Source organism: Helianthus annuus, chromosome 4, assembly GCF_002127325.2.
Source record: "Helianthus annuus cultivar XRQ/B chromosome 4, HanXRQr2.0-SUNRISE, whole genome shotgun sequence".
NCBI lineage: Eukaryota > Viridiplantae > Streptophyta > Magnoliopsida > Asterales > Asteraceae > Helianthus > Helianthus annuus.
In genome coordinates, this window is record NC_035436.2 from 200,124,475 (window position 1) to 200,134,640 (window position 10,166).

At 37.3% G+C, this 10,166-nt stretch overlaps 1 long non-coding RNA gene across 3 annotated transcripts; it reads right to left on the reverse strand.

Annotated features, from left to right (window-relative positions):
- Positions 1–7,007: 7,007 nt before the first annotated feature.
- Positions 7,008–9,928, reverse strand: LOC110935271. Of its 3 annotated transcripts, XR_004890833.1 has the most exons (5): positions 9,764–9,928; positions 9,248–9,360; positions 8,734–8,904; positions 8,392–8,443; positions 7,011–7,538 (listed from the first exon to the last, which is right to left on the reverse strand). It is a non-coding gene; the product is annotated as an uncharacterized LOC110935271 (long non-coding RNA). The 3 variants fall into 3 exon arrangements; XR_004890834.1 differs by having other exon boundaries at positions 7,008–7,538; positions 8,734–9,355; XR_004890832.1 differs by having other exon boundaries at positions 7,009–7,538; positions 8,734–9,360.
- Between the last annotated feature and the right edge of the window lie 238 nt (positions 9,929–10,166).

Below are 10,166 nucleotides of genomic sequence, written 5' to 3' on the forward strand. Positions count from 1 at the left end.
CTTCGATTTGCCCTTCAATTTGATCATTTAAGGTTGAGCTAGGGTTTGGCTCCTTTGGGAGCTCCTGATCGATCTAGAACACACACGAATGTGTGTTTGTGTGTGTTGTTATTTTCTTATAATATCTCAACTTTCATTTTGACCCACTTTAGTCCCTCATGTTTGATAATTAAACATAATTGGCACCATTTTCATATTTCCATAGCTTTTTACCTTTCCCTTAACTAGGTTAATTAGCCTAGTTACTTATTTCATAATATATCCTAAAGGAACATACAACAATATAAACATTCGATTTTTGGGGTGTTACATTCTGGCGCGCATTTGCTCATTCGTAACACTAAGTCGGTCTTTTCCGTCCATCGAACATACGCCACTGCACCCCCGGTGTCGTCAAAGTTTAGCGGTTTACAGTCTAGAAATTGCTTAAAAGTACAGCCTGTACAAGTAACGTTGTCCACAGGAAGTATTAGCAATTGCACATGAAATAACCAAATTTAACGTAATGTGTCCCAAGAGACTTAAACATTACCATTTGGTGGGTTGTTCCTTAAGGTACCCCCGCTAGTTTCGGCGCGTGAGGCCTCGTAATCAGCTATTGCTTGGGATATTCTTGCTTGCAATTCGGCCTCAGTAGTGGGCAAACGGTTTTCCCTTCTTGGAGGCATCTTCTATAAGAAGATTGTATTGGTCAAGTTGTAATAAGTATAATGAGTACGTAATACGCGTATGTAATAACATTCATCAACACCAATAACACATAACATCCCATGTCATAACACAAAACAAATAAACCAACAACGCATGTAATGAGAATATTGCGATTGAGCTATCATATAACAAGACCACAAGTACAGTTTACAAGTTTTACAATGTATCGTACATCCAAAAGAGACTAAGGGTCACATCGCCCTTGTCTGAATTGTCTAACAATATACAACAACCAAAAGTCAAATATCAAAAGTCATAAGTCATCATGTGGTCTTCAAAATGCTATGTAGTCAGGCTCAATAGCTAAATTCTCATCAAAAGCATAACACCTGCAACAAACCAAAAATCCTCAAGCTGATGGGGGAGGAGGAAGAGGAGGAGGGATGAATAGCAAACGGCGCAGATGCACCAAATCCTCTTCGAGTGCATGTACAATGCGCAATAAACAAGCAACCTGCTGCTCCATCGTCAAGAATCGGATGTGATAATCTGGATAAGGAAATGATGGAGCAGGTGGAAAAGCAGACTGTGATGGATCAGCAAAAGATGGAGGACACGGGATCCTCTCAAGCTCCGCGACTCTCCGGTTCAACGTATCCTGCTGTAAATGCAAGGATATAAGTATATCATCCGTCGTATACCCAACATGAAAAGGATGGTATGGATCTGACAAAGGCATGACGTTGGGCGAAGACCACATAAATGGCTCGCCCGTGGGTGCTGAAGAAGAGAAAGCAGTGTGTGCAGCAGGTGCAAAAGGGGGCATAAATGGAAAGGCTGCTGTCATAGGTGGCATGTGATCGTGCTACTGAGTTGAAGGTCCTTCCCCTGGACGGGGAGGAGGAATGTCCTGGAGAAAAGTGATGGGTAAGTCTGTGCGGTGGACGTCTGATACGTAAGGGTGATACGGTGGGACATCAAAGGGTGCAAAAACAGGTGCTGCATTGGGAGTGACTGGTAGAACAAACGGAGGATAGTCATCATCATCCTCAATCCACCCATTACGGGTGTCGGCATATCTAGGATCAATGTGCGTAGAAAATGGAGCACAGTCCACAAACACAGGGGCCGGGTCGGGCAGAGGTGCAACAAAAACAGGTACATCAACAACTGGTGGCACAATGACTGGAACATCAACAACGGGTGGTGCAACAGCTGGTGCATCAACAATGGGTGGTGCAACGACTGGTGCATCATCAGGAATAGGGTCGTGCACAGGTAAAAGGTCGGCTAAAGCAGGCTCATGATCAGCGGGCATGTCAAGAAGCTGATCATCAGGAAGAACAGGAGCCTCAGCAGGCTGCTCCTTGGGGATAAACTCGACCTCCTGGTCTGGATCCAAATCGTGTGGGAAATCAGGGTCAAACTCGTCCTCAAACTCGACATCCTGATCATCGTCATGTGGAAAGCCAGGGATGAACCCAAAACCCAGCGGCAGAACGGGTGCCTCAGACATAGCAGTATCGGTATCGGTGTCAGTGGGGTATCGCTGTAACCCCAGCGCATGGAGAGTAGAAGATGATACTGACTCAAAAGAATCTGGACCAGAAGAATCAGAAGGAACCTCCATATCAGGAACCTCAACAACAGGAACAACAAGGTCGTCAATCGGAATATCGTCATCCATCAGGGCCCCACCATCCTGGTCACCCTCCGGGGGACCCTCGATGAATAGATCGATGTCGTCATCAGATAACGCGTCAAGTGGCAGATCCTCAACAGGAACTGCAGCGAGAGGAAGAGGAGCAGGGATCTGAATGCGAGGTAGATCCCCGTCGAAAAGACCATCAGCTAAAGGCATATCGTATCCAAAGTCCGGTAGGGCAAGTGGCTGGAAATCATCCTCGTCGGTACTCGTGGTGTCTGATGTATAAACCTCGCCCTCAGGGAGAATCTCGTCGTCTGAGACTATCGCTATAGGATCCAGTGTGTCTGACACTCCAGTATCAGAAGAAGATGACATGTTGTCTGTAACACAACCACACACATATGCACATATATCAACATGTAATCAAATAAGCATGTAAGTCACAACAATGTAAGCAAGTAATCATCCTAGTCTTCCCCAGACTATCCCACCCAGTCTCTTAGACTGAACTCCCTTCTCTCAGACTAACTCCCTGGCCTCTAAGACCAAACCTTCCCAGTCTCTAAGACTAACTCCCTGGTCTCTAAGACCAATTCCCAGTCTCTAAGACTAATTCCTTGGTCTTTAAGACCAACTCCCTGATCTCTAAGACCAAACCTCCCAGTCTCTAAGACTAAATCTCCCCAATCTCTAAGATTGAACCCCTCAGTCTCTAAGACTGAACCTCCCCAGCCTCTAAGGCTGAACTCCCTCAGTCTCTAAAACTGAACCTCCCCAGCCTCTAAGGCTGAACTCCCTCAGTCTCTAAGACTGAACCTCCCCAGCCTCTAAGGCTGAACTCCCTCAGTCTCTAAGACTGAACATAAATTTTGAAATGTGTATTTGTGCCTTTTTGTTTGTATAAATGTTTGTACCCTGGATCTGGACGTTTTGTGTATGCAATGTAAAAATGTTTTCGTGAGAGCCCTGATGATCATAGTCTAGACTCGAGAAAGAATCCTAGTTCGCTATGATCGAGGCTCTGATACCAAGCTGTCACACCCTGGCTTTTGCGGAAGCGTGGTTATTTTGGTGTGACTTCTTAATACCATAGCAACAATCATAAAAATGCTATATGATAAAAATACGAGATGTTCATCCATTAAAATAATTTAGAAAATACCATAACATGCTTGTCTTGAAACATCAACCCAAAATAAGTTACAAACCATAATTTGTTTAAAACGAGTTCATAAGACTTAACAAAAGACCTTCAATAAAATGAGGTTTGGAGACATGTGACCCGTCCAGGAAAGGGTTACACCTCCCAAACCCTACAACCCTGGATGACATGTTTATTTGGCACGCAGCTTAACATGCATCACTTGCCAGATCCGATCAATTCCCTGAAATACATGTAGTTTGAAAAATCAACAAAAGTTGAGCGAGTTCATGTGTAAGTGAGTATGTATAAACCTTTGTTACAATGTATGTATGTATGTCCCGGTATGATTGCAAACAAGGAAAAGATCACCAATGGTTTGCAAGGCCACTGATATGTGTGACGGTGTAGGAAGACTCAAACCTAGCAAAGTTGTACCGGGCTCCCGGCTGGAAGACATAGTCACCACAACGGGCCACCATGGCCTCGGGTGTGTGGGCTCGCTACACCCAAATATATCTATCACTCATGCCCCTCGGTCCTACAACGAGGATTGATGGTCCCAAGTATCCGCCTACCCTATCACATGATTTCTGGTTCTTTCCTAGGCTAATCATACCAATAGTATTGTAAGTATCCCTTTGTAACATGTATTCCCCCCCCCCCCCGTAGTAAGTAAACAAAACAGTTTAAAGAAAAAGGGGACATGAACTCACTGTAGTGCGTCTCCTGCTCGTAACTCAAGCTCTGTAAGCTACATGACAACCTACAATGTACTAATGTCTATTAGACGAACGGGCCATGCCTTTGCTTAGTGTTTGCGTTTTGAGTTACGTTTCTCATATTATTCCGAGTTATAATTATTCGTAAATATAATAATTATTTTAACTTTAAATTTTGGAATAACTGTGTAAACAATATTCTTGCATTAATACTTCACAAGTATTTTAATTTCCGTATTTCCTTCCCAAGGATGGGGGTATTTATACATGTATTTGGTAGTTCCGAAAGGTCATATTTTTAAGTCTCACTTAAAATATAGACAACTTATTTGTCAAAAATAACGTATTCCAAAATATATATATTTTTCCCAAAAATAATATATTTTCACTTCTTTTACTTCCAAAATAATGTTTACCAAAAATATATACGTAAAAGTATTTTCCGGAATATTTCATAAGTTACGTTTTAGCGTTCGGTTTCCCAATGACAAGTGTGTAACTTAAATATTTATTCCTTATAATTTTTGTTATTATTCTGGAGTTGTAATTTCATGGCGTTGTTAAGTTATATTATTTTACCCTAAAATGATATAACTATTCCACAAAATAAACAAATATTCACACAAGCGTTTTAGCATAAAATATATATTCTAAATATATATATTTATCCACTTTTATTTACGAAAACCAACCTCCGACACTTCGAAATTTTGTAACAAAGCCTATGGCGAAGTTTATTTGGAGAAACAAAGTTTAAAACATACTTGTAAACACTTGTTAGAAAATAATTTTCAAGTGTTTATATTTTTAGAAAATTTCGCCATAGTTTCCCCTAAAAACGTAGGTGTCCATGCTATTAAAGCATATCATTTTCTTTTTAAAAATCAACCCAACAATCAATAATCATACTACACTTCCCAAGTGTAAAAACTATACAATTTACATAGTAACATGAACTTGAGTTTTCATAAAAACGCGTAGTAACTTGGTAAAGTGTTTAGTGGGTTTAGTTACCTTCCAAAGTGTATTTACTTCTTTAAAAATCCCATTCTTAAAAGAACTAAGTGTTTACAACTTGTAAACATTTTCTACAAAAATTAATTCTTTGAACTCTTCTTATAAATAAAGTGTTCTTGCACTTATTTTATCACCAAAAATGGTGTAAGTGCAAGTAAAGGTCATGATCTTTTTAAAATCGACACTTGAACTTGGTTTGTTTATAAAAGTCTTTTGTAAATCTCAGATCTACATGATCATCAACTCACTTTGTTTACTTATATTTCAAGAAAATCATTTTCTTTCAAGTTCATGTTTAAACTAGAAGATGATTATTCTATGTACACACATAATCACCTCCTAATCTTGTTAAATCATGTTCCTAATCATCATTTAACAAGTTCCATATAGTGATTAATCATCACATTACCAAGAAATCAACAAGTAATCATCACATATACAAAACAACATCATACTAGTATTATTTCATCATATTTCATCTTTATGTAAACTTTATGTTTAAACTTTTAGTTCATGTTCTTTAGTGTTCTTGTTATTTTCATCACACTACATCTTTTAACCATTAAAGTAGAAGTAAACAAGGGTTAATCAATAACTTACAACTAGCTCAAAGGCTAGGGGAGAACTCAAGAGAAAAAGATGATGAAAATGGTGTGTAAAAGCAAGTAAGTGAGCTCCTTGATGATCCACAAGCTTCAAGCTTCACAAGGCACCTTCTAACACTTGAATGGAGCTTGAAAATGGATGGATATGGTGGTGACAAGGTGGTGGTGGCGGCGGCCTAGTGTGAGCCAAGAGGGAGAGGAGAGAGTTGAGGGATGGTGTGAAGATTTTGAAGATATAATAAGATTTCATCATATATTTTGTTCAAATACTCAAGCAAGATATCAAATAAAATAATCAACAAATCTAGTGAGAGTATGGTGGTGATCTTTGGGTGGGTCCCTTGGACCGTAAATGGGTATGGGGGGGGGGGTTAATTGTAAAATTTGATGGTAAGTTGGTAAATAATAGTTAAATTCCAAGTATATGCTTACATGTTTTAGTTAGTAGATATCTAGTGGGTGGTATGGTGTACGGGGATCATAACTAGTTCAATAATAATAAAACAATGTATCTGGCAAAATTTTGGTGTTTCGGGTAGCGTCCGGTTGTTCGGTTAGATACCGTTTCGTTAAAGTACTAAGTTATTCCGTATAGTGTCTTTTATGTAACCTTTTGTGACACTTTTAATCCCCGACACTTAGGAAAGCATACATGACCATTTTGCCATATTTTTGCACATTACTAGCATGTTAAAATGCTGAATTTTTGTTAATAAATGCAGAATTCTGCATTATTAGTGAGTTTTAGGCACTTTCTGGCACTTAAACTATCACCTAGTGACGCAGTTTTATGGTCCTTACTTCCCTACACTCCATACTAGTGTAGTACCTTGTCGCTGGCTCAAACAGGCCTCAAAACATTGTCTGTCTACGTACTGGCACTGTCAGTATATTTCTGAGTTATCCGCTCAGTGTGCTAACTGTGCTTTGTGCATCAAGTATGTCACTAAAGTTTGTATGTAATGAATGGAGTGACAGTATGAAATGTGATGCATATGTATGTACTAGGTTATCACCCGGGATTGCTTCCCGAGTAGGAAAATTTAATTTTAAATACTCATAAGTGTATAATTAAAATAAACTTAAATAATGTGACATATTAGATAAGTTAATGATAAGGTAAAAGGCAACTTGAATCTATTATACATAATAAATAGATTATAACCCAGTAAACTTCATGGGCTGAAAAATTATTAATCAAGATACCATGTTCAAAACTCAATAACATTTATATTCCATTCTTGTGCAAAACATGAACAATAAAATTACAAAAACCTAATATATTAAAAGAACGAAAATTTGGGTAAGGAAACGCTTACGCTATATCCAAACTGAACACTTATTCAGAATACAATTGCAAATTAAAAGTCTCCGCCTTAAAGATTTTGGTTAGTTTCACTATTCTAGCGATGGGGTATGAGCAAGATCTTCTCTATCAACACCATATTGTTCATTTTCCAACCAAATTTGTGCATTCGGATCAACCTTTTTCGGTTCAAGGAATGTGACCACAACATCGGTGTGAAACATAAGATAGATCACGGAGAGAATGTAGATAGCCATTGCTGGGTACACTATTATCCCAATGAACACATTTGCAAGTGTTCCCATCTTCTCCAATTCACCAGTGCACCGACTTTCACCACCATAATTGAACTGCGAGTTGGCTGGTAAATCAAGAAAATCAAGAACCACCTTCTTCGATAACGATATGGAACATGGTCGTCGGCATGTTTTCAGATCTTCAACTTCATCTACAAAATTTCACTCATAGTTTAAATCTAACATATATTTGAAAAATCATTAAGTACCATAGCATGATTGCAAAACAAATTAGTTAAACTTTTCACACAAATCTCATGGCCTAAGCTATTTATAGGTACCTGGTACCTATATTATGAATAAGTGACTTCAAAAGCAAAATGATTTTAGAAGTAGCACACATTAACAATAGACTATGAGTGACTTCCAACCTGGTTAACTTATGTATTGTTTATAAAATCCAAATCAATTACCGATAGGCCAGGGCGACCCATTCATAAGTAAATGGGTCTCCATTGCCAACTATAATATGAGTTTTTAATAATAGTTCAAATGATGATAAGAAAGAATGCACCTAAACAACAGCTGGAATTCATAAATGAATATTTTATGTTAAAATATGATCATTTTATAAATTGAAACATAAAACACCCTAAATAGTTTATCCAAAAAAAATTAAAACATCATATAAAACACTACTTAAATTTGTAAAAGTCATCATATTTTAACGTAAAACATTCCATGTGACCTATTTTGACTCATATCCAACATTACCCATTTTGACTTGTTAGTTATTGTCTGACCCACATCTACCTATCAATGGGTTAGTTAAACACACTTAACAATTTTATAAAAATGATAATATTCTAACAAAAAAGCATTTAAGGTGAATGCAACCCCACCCATTTGACCCATTGTTGCTCAACCAGTCCATCTACTACAATCAAATCACATACAACGAAAAGCCCTTATAATAAGAAGAAGTGGAAATATAAATTACTTTGTCTTTTTTTTTTTCTTTGACATCATATAACTTATGAACTTCTAGCGATATATATGAAATACCTTTTATTACATGAACGAAATAAGTAACTCCTTCAACAGCAGCACCTACAATCTAGATTGAGTTTGAAAAAAAAAGTTAAAAATAAGAGATAAAGTGTGCTAATATATAAACCATACAAAATTTAGAATTATAAAAAGATATAAACATAAAGCATAGAAGTACATGTAAATTATAAGTGAATGGTCACAGCTCACCTAAATCCCATTTTGTCTAGATATTTTGGTAAATAATAACAACGACGACCCTCCCAAGCAAACCAATGGAAGAAACATAAACATGAAAAAAGTTTCAAAAGAATTTATTAAGTTGAGTAGAGATAACAAAATAAATAAAAAACTCACCAGGCCAGGTAAGGCACTAAGATTTTCAGTGCAGCTCTTCAGTTATTCTTGCGCCTCACGTCAGAGTAGCGACATGCTCTTGTGCCTCATGTTAGAAAAGGGACATGCTCTTGCACCTCGGCTCGGGACCCCAAAGGGGAAAAGCTCTTCGTTAATTAGCCGATTTGTAAACTGGGTATAGTGATGTGTTTATAGAGAGAGACCACAATTCATAGAGAGACCACAATTCATTTATTTTTACTACAAGAATACAAACACGATTTGAATTCTACAATACGTGTACATACTAAGGTCCAATGGCCGGATTTGTAATTGGCTGCAACCCACGCCACAACTCCAAATTGTTTTTATTATTATTATCATACATAATAGATAGATAATAGATATAACACATAAACAAAGATACACTTAGTAATGTTTCAATTAAATGAAAAATTAATACTAATAACTTATGCTTCATGTAAAACCAACATGTCAAGAAAAAATATAATTAATCTTGGTGCAAAAATCATACCAAATTTATCACCAAAGTTGGTGACCGTGTGTGCATTGATGGCTTGTGCACTGTCATCACCGTCTCTGCAAGAACATAACTGGAACACTTACCCTTCCATGGAGAACTCTTCTCTTACATATGAAAAACATGAAGCATAACTCAGATATAATGAAGCATAACTCATATATAAATTAATTAAAATACAGATTTGGTTAATAAAATACAGAGATTAAAATGAAGCATAACTCATATATAAATTAATTAAAATGGATTACCAATTTACCATTCATCCTAGATTATAACTTCTACAAATCAATTCAAAATACAGAGATTTAGATCCTTAATCCTATACCAACCTAACAAATTCCTCAAAATGCTAAAAACAAATACAGATCTGGTTAATAAAACCCTAGAATGGATTGATGTGGTTGAAGAGATGGAGTTCCGTGTGCGAGTAAGATAAAAATTAAAGGTTTTCTCTAGATATAATACGATTCAATTACCCCTTCAAACATCAAAGATTTAGAGAATTACCTGTTGACAACCCTCTCGTGATAAAACCGGTTCGCCGCCGGTGAAGACCACCGTCTCGGGGCTAATCCTGACCCTGTGATTCTCTTAGCAGCGTGTCTCAACATTTTTGGGATTGATTGTTGTTCTCTATGAGAAATTAGGGTTCGAAATTGGATGGTTGGAGGCGGACAACATATGAAGATTGGAAATATTAATTTTTTTTATAACATATATATACGGATCCGAATTAGGGGATCCAGGTACAAAACGGGGCTTCATTATATCTCAAAAGAATACCCATTCAGTTTCCCGCCAAAACCACATCTAGGAAGCCCTAATATTGTGCCAAGTGTCCCCAATTTTTTTTTGTTTATTATAGATAATAATAGATGATACAGAAATCAGAAAGCAGTTTATGTCATCA